The sequence below is a fragment of the Bison bison genome, unplaced genomic scaffold, assembly GCF_000754665.1.
Source record: "Bison bison bison isolate TAMUID 2011002044 unplaced genomic scaffold, Bison_UMD1.0 scf7180017864529, whole genome shotgun sequence".
Classification (NCBI taxonomy): domain Eukaryota; kingdom Metazoa; phylum Chordata; class Mammalia; order Artiodactyla; family Bovidae; genus Bison; species Bison bison.
Window position 1 is genome coordinate 1615728 of NW_011495079.1, and position 329 is coordinate 1616056.

Genomic DNA, 329 nt, shown 5'->3' on the forward strand with positions numbered 1-329 from the left:
GAAGACTAGCATTGAAAAAAGAGGAATGGGATGGTTTTCAAATTAATGTGCTACTTTTTATTTTTTATTACACATATTCTTAGATTTTATTTGGGGCTGAGACATGTACTTAGAGCTCTACTTCTTTTTAACTTAATTTTTGGCTACAATGCACGGCATGCAGCATCTTAGTTCCCCTCAGATCAGATCAGATCAGTCGCTGAGTTGTGTCCGACTCCTTGCGATCCCATGAATCGCAGCACGCCAGGCCTCTCTGTCCATCACCAACTCCCGGAGTTCACCCAGACTCACGTCCATCGAGTCAGTGATGCCATGCAGCCATTTCATCC